At 47.5% G+C, this 16,218-nt stretch overlaps 1 protein-coding gene and 1 non-coding gene across 2 annotated transcripts in view; one reads left to right on the forward strand and one right to left on the reverse strand.

The window, feature by feature from the left end:
• Positions 1 to 3,435: 3,435 nt before the first annotated feature.
• TRNAL-UAG (transfer RNA leucine (anticodon UAG)) lies at positions 3,436 to 3,517 on the reverse strand. The gene has a single exon. It is a non-coding gene; the product is annotated as a tRNA-Leu (tRNA).
• A 24-nt stretch (positions 3,518 to 3,541) lies between these two features.
• EEF2K (eukaryotic elongation factor 2 kinase) overlaps positions 3,542 to 16,218 on the forward strand; it is a 58,294-nt gene continuing 45,617 nt past the window's right edge. The window contains exon 1 of the mRNA XM_065559983.1: positions 3,542 to 3,696. The gene's annotated coding sequence lies outside the window, so the exon portion shown is untranslated. The remainder of the gene's footprint in view (positions 3,697 to 16,218) is intronic.

A 16,218-nucleotide genomic window follows, 5' to 3' on the forward strand; every position in this document is an offset into this window, starting at 1 on the left:
AGAATGAAATAGGCATCTAAAATGCATATATTTTCAGTTATATATTCTCATCTGAATACAACCAGTTGAAAATATACCACTAGATGGAAATGCAAAAAGTTACATATAGTTTAGCATCATTTTCCAAAGTTCTTCCAAGATAAGGGAAACTGAGCCATTGTCACAAACATCAACTTGCACAGCCAGGTAGATTGAGAACACCAGGAAGATTGTTTGGGCTGCTTTCCCAAAAGCAGAGGGTTGTTTGGCTGACCACAAACCTGCTGGATGTGCCAGAATCCATTGATGATCACTGACATCTAAGTGGAAGCCTCCTCCATCTGACCTCATCCTTATCCAATGACTTCCTGCCAATGTGACTTAATTGGAGACTCACTAACTGGGACTCCCCTCTGACCATCGCAGTCCCTGCAACCCTCAGGAAGGCTATGGCTTAAAAGTAGCACGCACAGTCAGTGGCTATATTACCTTTTCCAGGTAAGGTCTGTGGGGATGAAGGGAGTGGGGGAAGTGTGATGTGCATTCTTGCAGTGGCCCACCCAGTCTCCTCCACTTCCCCCAATATGGATCCGTGCCATGCAAAGAATGCTGCTCTCAGGTCTGAGGGGTAGCATGGTATTACCAAAGTGTCTGAAACACCTATTTTGTTGTATGATCTAACAACATACTAGCTGCAATCATGTGTGAAAAAGTTTAGTAAGCACTATTCTCCTTTGAGTGACACGGTAAAGACGCTATATGTTATCCAGTTCCTAACCCACCCTCCCTGTCCCTTTTCAGGGACCCCTCTCACAAGACCGTGTCATTTCAGGAACTATGGTCTCTTCTAGAGCTGGGAGCAATAGAGGAAGTTCCTTACCAACCCAAAGGGAAAAGGCTTTGTTCCTAGTACTTCCTGGTCCCAAAGAAATCTGGTGGCCTCCACTATGTTTTAGATATAAGAAAGAGGAACATATTCATCAATATAATTATGTTTAGGATGGTCTACGATCCCCTCTTTGGAGACTAGAGATTGATATAGGGCCCCCAAGCTACAGAACATGTACTTCCATGTGGCAATACATGCCTCCCACAGGAAGTACCTTTGATTTCTGGTGAGCGCCAATCACTATCCATACACATTGCTCCCCTTCAGTCTATCTTCATTCCTGAGGGTTTTCTCCAAGTGCATGGCGATGGTGGCAGCCCCCCTCTGACATTTGGACATTAAAATTTTTCCCTACGTGTACAATTGGCTAGTCCAAGCAGCATCCAGCAACCAGATCTAGAACAGTGTCCTAGTCCTCAGACAAGTCTTTTCCGAACTAGGCCTGCAATTAAATTTGCAAACGTCCCATTTACTCCCTTCTCAATGCATAATGTTCATAGAGGGAGACCTTTGATGCTACAATAGCCACATCTTACCTCCCAGCTGAAAAATTCCATTCTATAGTTACCCTTTCCAACAGCCTCAAATTCAGTCCTGTATAGGGTTACCATTCGTCCGGATTCCCCCGGACATGTCCGGCTTTTTCGGGTTAAAAATAGCGTCCGGGGGAATTTGTCAATGTCCGGACTTCCCCTCCTTCACCCCCCCCCCATGCAGAGCGTGCGCGCGGCTTACAAAGCAGCCGGGGCTCCCACAGCCAGAGCCAGAGCCCTTCTGCACTTCCCCCCTCCTCCCTCCTGAAACTTGACACCACTCCCCTCCTCCCCCTCCCTCCCTGCACTCACAGATCGCCGGCTGTTCATCTGGAGTTCTGACCCTGCTGCCCTCCCTCGCTGTCGAGCGCGCTGCTCTGCAGCACAGTAAGGGGGCCGGGGGCCAGAGAAGCGGCAGGGAGGTTCGGGGGGGGGGGGGTAGTCAAGAGACAGGGAGCAGGGGGAGGGTTGGATGGGTCAGGAGTTCGGGGGGGGGGCTGTCTGGGGGTTGGGGGTGTAAGGTTTTGGGTAGTCAGGGTACAGGTGGGGGGGTCTCAGGAGGGGGCAGTTAGGGGACAAGGAACAGGGAGGCTTAGGTAGGGGGTGGGGTTCTGGAGGGCAGTTAGGAGCAGGGGTCCCAGGAGGGGGCAGTCAGGGGACAAGGAGTGGGGGGGGTCGGGAGTTCGGGGCGGGCTTTCTGGGGGAGGGTGGATAAGGTTTTGGGCAGTCAGGGTACAGGTAGGAGGTAGGGTCCTGGGGGACAGTTGGGGGAGGGTCTTAGGAAGGGGCAGTTAGGGGATAAGGAACAGGGAGGCTTAGGTAGGGGGTGGGGTTCTGGAGGGCAGTCAGGGGACAGGGAGCAGAGGGGTTTAGATGGGTCAGGGGGTGGGGGGGTGGATAAGGGTTGGAGCAGTCAGGGGACAGATAGGGGGTAGGGTCCTAGGGGGCCAGTTAGGATGTGGGGAAGTCAGTCAGGGGACAAGAGGCAGGGAGGCTTAGGGAGGGGGTGGAGACCTGGGGGGCAGTCAGGGGACAAGGAGTGGGGGGGAGGGTTGGGGGTTCTGAGGGGGCAGGAAGTGGGAGGGAGTGGAAGGGGCAGGGGCGGGGCTAGGACAGGATGGGGGCGGGGCTAGGACAGGGGCGGGGCTAGGGCGGGGCTCCTCCCATCCTCTTTTTTGATTGTTGAAATATGGTAACCCTAGTCCTGTAACAACAGTGAGAGCCCGCCTTCAGCTCCTAGGGCCATATGGCATCATGCATGTCTGTAACCCCACATGCCAGACTTCACCTTCACTGTCTGCAAGCCTGACTTCATTCTGTATACTGTCCTTCCAGTTGCAGGCACCCTCTGACCATGTGGATTTGCATACCTGCTCGAGAGCTCCACTCTCTGACTTGGTGGCTGGACCCAGCAAATGTCTGCAAAGGAGTCACATTTTTGTCCCCATAACCAGCCTTGACTCTGGTGGTGGCTGCTTCTATTAAAGATTGGGGGGCCCATCTCAGTCAACTTCAGACTCAAGCCCAGGACAAGGCATCCATGATCTTCACTGATGTGGCTCGGCTATCAATGTTGGTTCAAACAGACCTTCACCCTCTGTCTGTCCGTGCATCAATAACTCTTTCACTAGTTTCAGCTCATCTGTCCCAGAAGCAGGGCAAATCTCTGCATAAGAGCCTGGTATCTGTCCACCTGACCGCTTACATGATCACTGGCTGAACACTCATGAGAAATCATGCTCTCATAAGGTCCAGACCATTTTGGTGAGCATCAGAAAATTCTCCACCAGAACCATATATGCATTGAAGGGGAAGAGGTTTCTATGGGGAAAGAGACAAATTCACAAACATTAAGAAATACAAAGCAGACACAAAATAGCAGATAAGATGATACCCCCTTCCTTCTAAATTGCCCTCGGGCACACCACTATGCATGATGCCGCGTAAGGCATAAAACTGGCATTCTTTCATTAGAAACACATTTAAAATACTGATAGGAAACTAACTGGCCAAATCTGCAAATAAAAGTTTTCTTGGCAGCGGTGGGATTCGAACCCACGCCATCGAAATGACTGGAGCCTAAATCCAGCGCCTTAGACCACTCGGCCACGCTACCACCTGATTACTAGGGTGACCTTGAGGGCTATATAGAGAGGACAAGCGCTGACTCGGTGCTTTCTCTGGCCAACCTCCTTTATTTTTGCCACTGAGTTTAAGCCACCAGCTGCTTAGCCAGGCGCCCGGCGGTGTTTGTCTGCTCCCCCGGAGAGGAGCAGGAGGGACCAAGTGCAGCGGGTATGTACAGCGACGGGGAGCTTCCGGGGAGCGGGCTGGCTGGTTAGGAAGGCGTGTGGGGGCGGGGAGGGGCTCACACCCCGCAGGAGCGTGCACAACACGGAATAGCCCCTCGGGCCCCTCTGGGGCACCCGGGCGGCGGAGCTGCTGCAGCGCATGGCGCCTTCAGGGCGCCGAGTACGGCAGCACAGCATTAACCCGCAGGGGCAGCAGGTGGCGCTGCTGCGGCGTCGCTTCCCAGTGCAGCATTAACCCGCAGGGGCAGCAGGTGGCGCTGCTGCGGCGTCGCTTCCCAGTGCAGCATTAACCCGCAGGGGCAGCAGGTGGCGCTGCTGCGGCGTCGCTTCCCTGCCGGCTGCACCTGGCTGAAGCCATCATCATCCTGCTGCGTGGCACGTGTCCCTGCCCCGGTACGTGCCGTTCCCAGGCTTCGCTCTGCAACGAGTCAGCCCAGTTCTTATCTGGCGCTCCAGCCTCCACCCAGTGCCTCTCCCGTCCCTGAGGGACTCAGCTCCTCCCCAGCGCCAGCAAAACCCACAGATACGCTGGCACCTGTAACCGCCCTGCCCTACTGCTGCGGGATGAATTAAAGGGTCCAGCCTGGGCTAGGGTGACCAGATGTCCCGATTTTATAGAGACAGTCCTGATATTTGGGGCTTTGTCTTATATAGGCGCCTATTACTCCCCCACCCCGTCCCGATTTTTCACCCTTGCTGTGTGGTCACCCTAAGCCTGGCTGAAGTCCCCGGGGGGCCTTTTTGAAGATGTCAAAGCAAATTAGCAGCCAGTCCCCGCCCACCCCAGGCAAAGGCTATTTAATTCGTTTTCGGGCAAAGATGCTATCCCCGAAATAAGGATGATGATGTCTGCAGCCTATGATCCTTTTCTTCTTTGTTGATAATTATGACTACTGCAGCCACCCCAGAGCTATCTTTCTGCTACTTGTGCTTTGAGTTGCTTTTTCTATTTCTCTCTAGCCCACCTCATGAGCTAAGCAGATGCTGCATTTTGTTCCAAATTAACAAAAACTTCGCTTCTTACCAGAACCAAAAAAGCATCTGACGTGTTCTGGCTTCTACCATTTGCCTCTTTTAACTCAAAAATAATTGAAGGATTTTGTTTAATATACAGTAAAAAGGTGTTTCCTCTTAGATAATTCTCACCCAGCAGTGATTAATCGGACAGGCTATAAACCAACAAAAACTGGTTGTTTATAAGGGAAATAGTTTCTCATCCTTAAATAGAGCCTTGTTAGTGTTGCCCCTATACATGCTTGTTCCTCCTTTACTGCTGTTTCAGGGAGGGCTTTCTCTCTCTCCCCACTTCTTTGCTGAACTGAATACTCCTGGGGAAATTCTGCGCCACTGCCCAATGCAGAATTTTGCAGAAATTAACGTTATGCTCACAGAATTTGCTTTCCCCCATGGAAATGGGCTGCAGTGCTTTTAGCCACCAGTAGGGGCCACTGGACTCAGCAGCGCCCAGCTTGCACATAGAAGACACTGCTGGGGGAGGGAGATAGAGCAGAGTTTTTCAAACCATGGTTCACGACCTGGTACTGGGTCGCGGCATGTCAGGCGCTAGGTCACCTTGCTCTGGTCAGCACTGCCGACCAGGATGTTAAAAGTCCCGATGGCAGTGCTGCCCAGCTAGTGCCTACCTTTTCCAACACTGTGCTGCGCCCCAAAAGCAGGCAGCAGCGGGTCCGGCTTCTAGGCAGGGGGCCATGGGGCTCCGCGCGCTGCCCCTGACCAGAGCACCGGCTCTGCACTCACATTTGTCGGGAACTGGCCAATGGAAACTGGGAGGGTGGTGTCTGCAGGTGAGAGTCGCTTGAAGCCACTTGCACGCCTCCACCTAGGAGGAGCCAGACCTGCTGCTGGCTGGTTCTGGGGCGCAGCATGGGGAGCCTGCCTCTGTACCCCAGCTGTGACGCTGACCGGGAGCTGCCGGAGGTAAGTCTGTGCCCCAACCCCTTGCCCCAGCCCTGAGCCCCCCCAAACCTGGAACCCCTTCCTGCATCCCAAACCCCTCATCCCCAGCCCCACCCCAAAGCCTGCACCCAGAGCCCTGACCCTCTCCTGTACCCCAACTCCCTGCCCCAGTCCAGAGCCCCCCCCACACACACCCTGAACCTCTAATTCCTGGCCCCATCCTGCAGCCCTCACCCCCACCCCCCAACCCTCTGCCCCAGCCCTGAGCCCCTCCCGCACACCTGGGGGCCCCTGCAGTTGGGCTCTGGAGAGGAGGGGGTTCAGGTGTATTGGCTGGGGAGGCCCTGCATGTGGGCTGTGGGGTGGAAGGGTTGTGGGTATCTGGTCCCCCAGCTTGACTCAGGGTAGAGGGGACGGAGAAATAGGAACTGGGTTGCAATAGGTGTTTCTTTCCCTACTCCCAGGTGAATTTTTGTGTATGTCTGCATTGTTGCAGACATATTTGCTGACAGGTATTTTGAAATAAATTACCAAATTGAAACTGGCATAATTATGTAGTGTTATTATGACAAATAAAATTTGCAGAATTTTTAAATTTTTGGCACCGAATGCCCCCAGAAGTAACTGAAGCAAAATATCAGGCTATTGTATGCTGGAAGCTCAGAAATGCTGCTCTTTTTCTCTCCCCCTCATAGCTTTAAAATCCATCTCGGTCCCTCTCAACAAAATAGAAGCCTTTTAAAAATATGTATGTATGTACTTAAAACTTGTATTTTCAGTCTCTCAGATGCATATTCTCATGGCCACTCCTTACTTTGAGCCACACTTTTACACATGCTTTATATATAATGTGCAATTACAACACTTGTTACCCTTTGCTCCTCCTCAGATGTAAATTTCTACCATTCTTTTCATTTCTGTGTAGTGTTTATCCTTTTGGCTTTTCTCTGGAGAATTATGCCACATCTGAAGTTGTATAAGATGCACTATAGCATAGTAAATATCCTGGCTACAGCTGGGCAAATTCACAACTAAACTCATGACCAGGTAAAATTCATCAGCTTCAATACCTCTTTACACACTTGAAACTCATACAAGGCTCATCAAAAGATTTGCCAAAGTCCACTACCTTTTGCGTGGTCTAGAGTTGATGGCTTTACATCAAAGTCATGGCAAATTCACAATTTCACGGTGTTACCCCTGAATTTGGGTGAAAAATGGTGGTTTTGACTGATTTTTTTTTATTATTATTTGTGGGGATGTATCATCCCTACACCAACCTAATGGAAAGTTCCATGAGGAGATAAGGGTCACGATGGGACACTTGCAAGGTAATAAATCATGGCCTTATGTAAGGCCCCCCTGGTGGTCTAGGATTATATAAGATGATCATGGCCTTATGTAAGGCCCCCTGGTGGTCTAGGATTATATAAGATGATCATGGCCTTATGTAAGACCCCCTGGTGGTCTAGGATTATATAAGATGAGGTAAACAAATCATGGCCTTATGTAAGGAACGGTTGAACCAATCGGTGTGGGGCTATACATGTGATAAACACATGATTCTCCTTCTTGTCCAATCCGTAGATGTGTTATTATAGCCTAATTGTGTTATGTAACGTAGAGAAAAACTATAAAAGAAAGCTTGCAATAAACAGAATTCGGATTCAGCCTGCAACCACAGTGGTCGTGTGCTTTATCTGCTCCGCATGGGACCCCACAAATGGTGACCCCGACGTGATTCGGCTTGGACATCAAGGCAGCCAGGACTTTGCCCAGAGTGAGCTAGCAGAGATCATACTAGACACAGCCGCCAGTGGAGCAGGGATCAATGTTCTCAGACAGTAGACCCAACAGGTGTTGTCTCAGAAGCTGAGCAAAGAGAAAGCAGATCCAACCAGAAAAAGGATCTGAGTGGTCAGACTCTATGTCATCTCTCATGAAGAAACTGGAACAATTGAATTTAGATATTGAAAAGGCTCTCAGTGCTGGCTCTTCTCCTTCCAGCACTCCTTCTACCAAAAAGCGCAAACAGCCATGCCCTGTTAAGGTGGAGACAGGCCTTCTTCACAGAGATCATCAGAGAAAGGGAATCTGTGGGAATAAGAGGGCAGGCTACCAAGATTTAGATGGTTTGCCAAGCTCAGTGTCAACTGGAGCACGACCAAAAACTGAACATGGTTTGAGAAAAGGCGGAGGTGGCAGCCGCAGCAGGAGGTACCGGAGGATACCGGCTCCTGGTCGTCCGAGAGAGACGTTCGTGAGCTCACAGCCGACTGAAGCGTTCAGTGAGAAAAGGCGGAGGTGGCAGCCGCGGCAGGAGGTACCGGAGGATACCGGCTCCTGGTCGTCCGAGAGAGACGTTCGTGAGCTCACAGCCGACTGAAGCGTTCGATGAGAAAAGGCGGACGTGGCAGCCGCAGCAGGAGGTACCGGAGGATACCGGCTCCTGGTCGTCCGAGAGAGACGTTCGTGAGCTCACAGCCGACTGAAGCGTTCGGTAAGAAAAGGCGGAGGTGGCAGCCGCGGCAGGAGGTACCGGAGGATACCGGCTCCTGGTCGTCCGAGAGAGACGTTCGTGAGCTCACAGCCGACTGAAGCGTTCGGTGAGAAAAGGTGGAGGTGGCAGCCGCGGCAGGAGGTACCGGAGGATACCGGCTCCTGGTCGTCCGAGAGAGACGTTCGTGAGCTCACAGCCGACTGAAGCGTTCGGTGAGAAAAGGTGGAGGTGGCAGCCGAGGCAGGAGGTACCGGAGGATACCGGCTCCTGGTCGTCCGAGAGAGACGTTCGTGAGCTCACAGCCGACTGAAGCGTTCGATGAGAAAAGGCGGAGGTGGCAGCCGTGGCAGGAGGTACCGGAGGATACTGGCTCCTGGTCGTCCGAGAGAGACGTTCGTGAGCTCACAGGTGAGCGGCTGCATTTAATAAAATGGGCTCTGCTTTGTCTGCAGAGGAGGAGACGGTGCATGATTTTTTATTACGCATCGCTGAAAAGCGGGGAGAGAAGCTTCCCTCTGACGCGTTGTCCCGTTTGTTGAAATGGGGGCAGAGACGCGGGTTTTTTGTTACTCCTGATACTGTCTTTGATAAGGCAGTCTGGGAAAGTCTAGGCTCTGACCTCTGGGAGTCGGTCTCTCACGGCAACAAGAAGGCCGTGTCATTGAGCCAAATATGGTGCAAATCTAAGAAACTAATAAAGACGCTTGCGGCAGAAGCCGAGGTCCAGTCGGCCATTAATGACCTCTTTCGGCCAAAAGAGGAGCCGCCTTATGTGTTGCCGGTGGGAGCCCGTAAGTTCTTTGGGGGTGAGGACACTATCATACCACTCATCCCCAGTGCACCCGAAGCTGATCCTAGTATCGTCCCATTACCGGACAACCCCGCGAATAAAATGGAGGTCTCAAGCCCAGAAGGGGATAAGTTACAAGAATTTCGGGCGAAAATGTACAAACAGGGCCTTCAGCTACAGGACATGCTAAATCAGTTGTCCCATTTGGCTGGTGAGAGCCATCCCCCGCAGTCCCACACATTGCGAGCCCTGAACCAGCCCGGCTTTCCTGTCACCAATAATGTTTGTACCCCAGAGTTCCGGGCGGAGTTCCCGGGGCAGGGTGAGCAGTTGCGGAATAGGTTGAAAAGAATGGCGGAGCTAGGCTTATCTAACTTTGAAAGGACATATAGGAAAAAACCACCGGATAAGATCCCTCCGGCCGTGGCTCAAGACACAAATTGCTAAAAAGCCCGACGCCGCCATGCAGAAGCCGGAGGACGACCCTGCGGCACCAGACCTGCACTTGTTGTTTGTCACAGCCTAAACACTTAATAACGCTGTACTTCTATTTGTTCGGACTCCTTATTATAGGAGCAGGGGTCTTTGTATGTCCAAACTCTGTACCTTTTGTTAACCCACGACAAAATGTTTGGGTCACCTGAGCGAACCAGACTGGCCAAGAAGCCCTTTTTGCTTGTCCATGGCCACCCCATCGGATCCCTTTAGAACATGTCTTATTGGCTATCCTTATTTACACCCCAATGGTTTTCGTGGGCATTTACGTAATATTATGTTTCCTTATTTAAGGAAAAGGGGGGAGGTGTGGGGATGTATCATCCCTACACCAACCTAATGGAAAGTTCCATGAGGAGATAAGGGTCACGATGGGACACTTGCAAGGTAATAAATCATGGCCTTATGTAAGGCCCCCCTGGTGGTCTAGGATTATATAAGATGATCATGGCCTTATGTAAGACCCCCTGGTGGTCTAGGATTATATAAGATGAGGTAAACAAATCATGGCCTTATGTAAGGAACGGTTGAACCAATCGGTGTGGGGCTATACATGTGATAAACACATGATTCTCCTTCTTGTCCAATCCGTAGATGTGTTATTATAGCCTAATTGTGTTATGTAACGTAGAGAAAAACTATAAAAGAAAGCTTGCAATAAACAGAATTCGGATTCAGCCTGCAACCACAGTGGTCGTGTGCTTTATCTGCTCCGCATGGGACCCCACAATTATTTGTTTGTCTGTTTTTAAGATGTGGAATCAAGAAGTTCCAACTGAAGCTTTGGAGCAACCATTCAGATTGAAACCACTTAAAATGGCAGCATTAACTGCTGTGTTTTATACAGAACAAGATCTGACATTTTGTGGCACCTTGCCAGTTATTGTCTTCACCGGGAGCCAATTTAGCCACTGTGTAAGCAGATGCATCTCCCATTGACTTCAGAAAGAGTTGTACTAAATAGAACCAGAGCTGAATTTGGTTTGTGGATGGAAGTTTCAGTTTCCTTATCAGGGGACATAACATGGGCAGTTGTACCTTTGTGATTGCTGTGATGCCAGCAGGAATTGATACAACTATTATTTTGTGGTTGGGGTAAACAATTAACTCTGTAACTAAATGCTATAGTTTTAGAACACTAAATGGATATAGATTATACCAGCTCTCTGTATCCTTCTACCATCTGTCTGTATTCTCAGTGTCTGAATTCCACTACATTAAATGGATGTGGTGTGAAAGAGAGTGAGAGAGAGAAAAATTAATATCAAGTGAAGTTATATGCATGTTCATTATGCTTACCCTATGAATCAAGTGAAATTTATGGACCAGCGTGTTTAACTGAGGTCTGGTCTATACTACCCGCCTGAATCGGCGGGTAGAAATCGACCTCTCGGGGATCGATTTATCGCGTCCCGTTGGGACGCGACAATCGATCCCCGAATCCGCGCTCTAACTCCACCAGCAGAGGTGGTAGTAAGCGCCGCTGACAAAAAGCGGCAGAAGTCGATTTTGCCGCCGTCCTCACAACGGGGTAAGTCGGCTGCAATACGTCGAATTCAGCTACGCTATTCACGTAGCTGAATTTGCATATCTTAAATCGACTCCCCGCTGTAGTGTAGATGTACCCTTAGAAAATTGATGGATACATCCTTAAGGACAGGATGTTTAGGAAACTAAAGAATTTGATGGCAATTTTGTGCCTGGGATTTTAAAATAATGTAGTTTAAAACTGCTCTACAAGTTTGATACTGACTGCAAGGTGTTTTCCTTTTTAATGAGTAAAAAATGCTGCCCTCTTAGAAACCAGTTTCTCAACAAAATCTAATTTCACTCGTAACACACTGGATTTCTACAGCTTTCACAGTCACTGGAAAATAGCAAGTTGTGCTTACATTGCTAAACATATTAGATCATGTTAGACTTTCAGGATATTCATTTGCTAGGCTGCCACTAGAAATTAATTTTGAATGTTCTCAAGAAAGAATCAAATAAATTAAATGCAAAGCCCATATGTTGTAGTAGAAAAAATTGTTTCCTAATAACATATTAAGACATTTAAACCGAAAACCAAGAATAAAAATACTGCATATGTGTGCAACAGGGCTAAGTTAAAGATACTTAATTTTTGCATTTTTTACTTTTGAGTATTTTAATTGTTCAGACTTTCACTAAACAAATTTGAGTGATATCCTTTAAAAATAAAAAGCAACAGAGGGTCCTGTGGCACCTTTAAGACTAACAGAAGTATTGAAGCATAAGCTTTCGTGGGTGAATGCCCACTTCATCAGATGCAAGACTAACATGGCTACCCCTCTGATCCTTTAAAAATAAAATATCAATACTTAGTAAAATTAGAATTTAAAGTGTCCTAATTAGTATTCAGAAGTCACACCTCATTAAGGAGAATGGGGTAGAAGGAAGGGTGAATTTTGTATTTTGCTGCTACAATTAGGTTGGATTGTCCCCCTAGATTCATGCATCCATCCGTGAAGAGATGTTCTCCTCTTTGTGCAGAAGGAAGGCTAAGCTGCCGCTCTATTCTGGAGAGCGTTGGAGAGAAACCGGTCATATCAGGACAGTGTTTATCAACTGAGGGTTACAACTTCCCCACCCCTTTCAGGAGTCATGAAATACTATAATGGGGATTGTGAGGCACTGGCAATTTTATTACAATTCTAAAACAAAAAATATAAAATGTCCACCATTGCTTTCGGGAGGCCAAAACATTCACTGTTTGTGAAGTTAAATATAGTAGTTGTAGCATACATTTCTACTATTACTTGTATAATGACTGTAAAGAGATCACAACAGTTTACTTTGAATAAGCAGTTAAGCAGAAAAGATTGAGGAAACTGCTTGAATAAACAGAAAAGATTGAGGAAACTCTGGCCTAGTTCATATCTCTCGTGGAGCTATTATTTCAGATTGCAGTCTCAGGAATATATCCTGCATTGGTCACATTCAGGTTATAGCCACACTATATATTTAAAGGAATTTGTAACCAGTTACTAGCATGGTTGTCTCTAAACATGGCTGTTTCCAACATTCAGTTATGTTATTAATTGTTTCATCCTTGCCAATCGTCTAGGCTGGCATCATGTAACCATAGCCCATTATTTTTATTGCAATGACGACAAGATATTTTTCCTACAACTCTGCCTGTATAATCAATTTGACAAGTCCTCCTTCCTCTGAGCATTCTGCAGTAGGACATCCCAGAGTGCATTGCTAAACAAAGCTGCTGGTGCTGCTCTCTGTATGTCCTCTAGTCTTTCATTCCCCAGCACTATGGGATTGTTCTTCAGGTTTTCCCAGAAGCCATATGTACAGCTATGCTTCTGCAACAGAGTAGGAGCTGTGCTGTGGCTATGCAAACAATGGTTATAATGGCAGAGGGCTTGACTAGTAAGTGATTAAGGTGTCTGGGTCTCCACATTGTTACAAAATCACAGATGTAGCATAGCGTGAAGGGGGCTTCAGAAGGTTTTCTTCACAAACAAGAAGCATTGGACATTTTTCTGCTTTAATGAAAGGTTATACTCTGCAGGAAATGAGATCGCCAGAGGCTGTAGGAGGGGTGCATCAATTAATGGCACAATGTAGCTGCTGCTGCTTTGGGGTTTTTTATATGAAAAGACATACTCTGCAGCCAAAATTGCAGGGATCCTGAAATCAGAGAATCCATTTCCCCCAAGACACACATACACACACATTTTTTCCCCCTGTCTCCCAGTTAAGGTCGTTTTTTTTTTTTAATTAGTTAATTTGTTTTTGGGGGGAGGATTCTGCTCTGCATATTGCAATGAAATATTAGTCTCAGCAGTAGCATTAGAACAGCAAGTGCTGTTTCTCTCAACTCAGCTGCTGGGCCTGTCAGAGAAGAACAGATATATTGTGCAGTTCTCCCAATCTGCACATGACATCACAAAAGGCAGTCAGGACTGATTCTGTAACTTTTACTCATGCTGAGCAGTTACTCATATGAGTAATTTTAATAAGCATTATGTATCATGAGTAAGAGTTGCAGAATCTGACCCTTAGCAGATGCCCACTGAATATAATGAAGCCAGAATTTGTTTACAGGGAGAAGATTGCATTTTTTGTCATTGGCCCATAACTCATAAATAGGATTTTGCTCAAACATTCCACAAAATTCAGCTTTGGACAGTAACCAAACATGGAAAATTTCAGCCCAGCAAGCGAATGTTTTAGAAAGTTATGAGTGAGCATGTACTGGGTGTTATAAGGGAGACTGTTTTGCAACTTTATTTAGAGTGCATAACCCTATATCATTTCTCTTGGATAGATTAAATTAAAAAGCACACACTTTTATTACATTTTAGAGGTTGAACTAAAGCTAGGGAGAGCAAAGTAATTTTTACAGGCAAAAATTAGTGCAATTAGTAACTTTGTAGTCTGGTGCTGAGAAACCGGTGGTAAAGGGCATGTTATAAATAGTTAGAAAAAAAGAGAGATTATGATGGTTGCTGCATTCAGAAATTGTGTTGGTTACAGAGAAGGCACGGTAATTTTATTAACCACATAAGCATACAATTTGGACTGGAGTCATCTCAGGATTCTGGGAACACTGGTTTTTCTCTGTAGGCACATTCAGAGGCTTAACATAGGCACTGGCCTAATCATTCCCACTCTAGTCTTTGTACAGGGGGATTAGAATTCCACACATAGGCAGCAAAATTATAACTTTTTGTGCACAGATAATTAGTTATCAATCCTGGTCCTTTTTCACACATCCTTTTCATACAAATGTGTGGAATGTATGTGGTTAAAGTAGCATATAATATTTGTAACTTCTGAAAAGAAGCAATAATACCTTACCCTGGGTGTATAAGAAAAAAAAATCAAACTGTTTCATAGCATTTAAACTTGCTTAACAGACTAATATAGGTAACTAATGGACAGAAACAAGCACAACAGTGATAAAATCTTAATTGAATCAAGTGAAATTGGCTCACAGAAATTCACACACAAAAGAACAGATCTACTGCCCTGATATCTGCTGTAATTCATTAGTTATTTACTGCATTACACTACTATACCTGCTGGATGCTATTTAGAATAGGAAGCTACAGGAACATTCCACTAGTGGAAATTATCTTCTGTGTCCAGCAAATTGGATTGCAATATTTGGAAGAGTGCTATGTGAAAATATACCAATATTATTATTCATGTCCATCATTACATTGAAGAGCTGTTGAATATGAAATACAAAGGAAAGTATTTTCTGGACACTGGTCTCTGTAGACTGTATTGCATTTCACTGACTTTTGTATCAGTTTGTTTTTTCTCCCATGTGTTCTTGGAAGTAAAGTGGGCAAAAAGAATTAATACATTCTTTCACTGTCTCCATTTCAGGTAAGAATTCATCTGCAGTATTCCAGGAATATAAAACATTGTTATTTTCATATTGCATACAAGGATTTACTTTGTGTCTCTCAATTAATTGTCAAGAGTAACTTATACTTTTCTGTTGGGTTTAGTCAAAGCAAAAAGTGAAGGTTTTTGAAACTGCCACATTAGAAACATCCTTATGTAAGCACATGACCTTCCTTTTCATTATTGTTACAATTACAGTGTATTCCGACCTGTTTTTTAGTTGCTATTGTGACTGGTGACTAACATGAAAGTAGATGTATTGGTTTTTTTTCCCTTCCCCCCTTCTATACTGTTTACAATGCTCTTCAAGAACATTTATGGCAAAATGTTGCTTTCAAACAGCATGTACTGTTTATACATTGTTTTTGCATCTGGGCAGTAATATCTTGCAGACTCACCAAGTGAACCATTATGCAAAGTCAAACTACAGGCTAGAAAATATGTACTCATATATTACCTGTTTGATCTGGCAGCCTTTTCACAAACAGAACTTTCATTTACCTCCGTGGCAGTAACATACACCTAAGGACATATGTGAATATCCTATGGTTTAAATTTGTGTGTGCAGCTCCCATTATTGTTAATAATGTAAAGAGTGTAAACCCTAGGGCAGTCAGATAATAAGATAAACAGTGGGCATCTATCCGATCATTCTAACCCATTTATCTTGGGTGTTTCAGAACAGGGGTGGGACACAATGTGTACAGTCCCGGGTTTACAATGGCTCCAGTGGCTCCATGGAGCCGGGCCCATGCTCAGAAGGGGCCCCAGCCTGCTCCGCTTGCACTGAGCCCCTAGACCCCACTGGCTCCCCCCACCCACCACTTGCTCCTATTGGCCTGCCCACCTGCTGCCTCCTTGTCCCCACCCCCCTGCTCCTCTCTGCCCCCTGGCTGGACCCCAGTGCACCTCTGGCTCCGGGCAGTTTCTGCTTCCCACCACCTGTGGGACCCCACCTGTCTCTCCAGAGCTGAGCCGCCTGGGGCTGGTGCAGAGGCCTGGCCAGTCTCAGCCAGGGTCGGTGGAGGAAGAGGACAATGCGGGGAGTTTGTCTGGGCCCCTCCAGGGGAAGTGCATCTTGAGGGAGCCGGCCCTGACCTGGCTGATCACACCACTCCCGAGGGACCGGAGTGATTCCCTGCTCCAGGACTAGCTCTGGCTGCGCTGCCAGCTCAGCCTGGCAGACTCAGTTGCCTTCCAGCAGGGCCAGAGAGTGCGGTCGTGAGGCAGGGCATGGGGGAGTGAGTTTCTTGTGCGGGGGGTAGAGGGGTGCTGGGCTGTGAGGGGGCAGGGAAGATGTGTATGTTGGGGCACTAGGGAGTGGGGGTTCTGTGGGGGGTGCTGGGCAGTTGTGATGGGGCTGTGGGCAGGGGGGTGCTGGGCAGGGTGCTATGCATTTGTGTGGA

The sequence above is a fragment of the Chrysemys picta genome, chromosome 10, assembly GCF_011386835.1.
Source record: "Chrysemys picta bellii isolate R12L10 chromosome 10, ASM1138683v2, whole genome shotgun sequence".
Lineage (NCBI taxonomy): Eukaryota > Metazoa > Chordata > Testudines > Emydidae > Chrysemys > Chrysemys picta.